The sequence below is a fragment of the Geospiza fortis genome, unplaced genomic scaffold, assembly GCF_000277835.1.
Source record: "Geospiza fortis unplaced genomic scaffold, GeoFor_1.0 scaffold192, whole genome shotgun sequence".
NCBI lineage: Eukaryota > Metazoa > Chordata > Aves > Passeriformes > Thraupidae > Geospiza > Geospiza fortis.
Window position 1 is genome coordinate 5,692,051 of NW_005054315.1, and position 824 is coordinate 5,692,874.

Genomic DNA, 824 nt, shown 5'->3' on the forward strand with positions numbered 1-824 from the left:
TAGCGCGGGGATCGCGCGGGGGATCGCGCGGGGGATCGCGCGGGGATCGCGCGGGGGATAGCGCGGGGGATAGCGCGGGGATAGCGCGGGGGATAGCGCGGGGGATAGCGCGGGGATCCGCGCCCCGGAGCGGGGCAGCACCGGGCACCACCCGCTGCTCAGGCACCCACCCGCTGCTCGGCCACTTCCCAGAGGCACATTTTTATTGGAGTTACACATAATCGATCCCGTGAGGCTGGTAAAGAGCTTTCAGCGGTTTATGCGGGCTTTTCTGACAGGGGAGTTAAAAAAAAATTTAAATGGCTGTCATTTCACATTGCTCTCGATATAAACCCAGTGTGTCAGATCCTTGTAACAGTGCATGGAAATGGAGAGACTGTCCTGGTGAAAAACTAAACAGAATCAACCAAAGGTCACTTAGTTTAGGGTTTTCTCTGTCTCCCTTCTTCTCACCGCCCAAACCCACAGAAAATCACAATGCATTTTAGCTGATTAGCTTTAAAATATAATTTGGATTTTTTTTTTCCTACATATGGAGAGTTCTTATTGTAAGAACTCAGGGACCAAAAGCCAAACTAACAAACTAAGAGCCCTTGCTCAGCAGTTCCATGACTGTAATGGTGCCTAAACTTACTCTTGCCTTTTCCTAATTTGGACTTCAACCTTCCCTTGGTGAATTAATCTTCTATCAGTTCCTTCCCCTGCAGATGCCAGAAACACCCCAGATGAATTCCTAATGAATTCCTTACCCATGCTAAGACACAAACCTCTCTCTTCCCTCACAGCAGAGACCCACAGCACTCAGGAAAACATAATGAGCATCT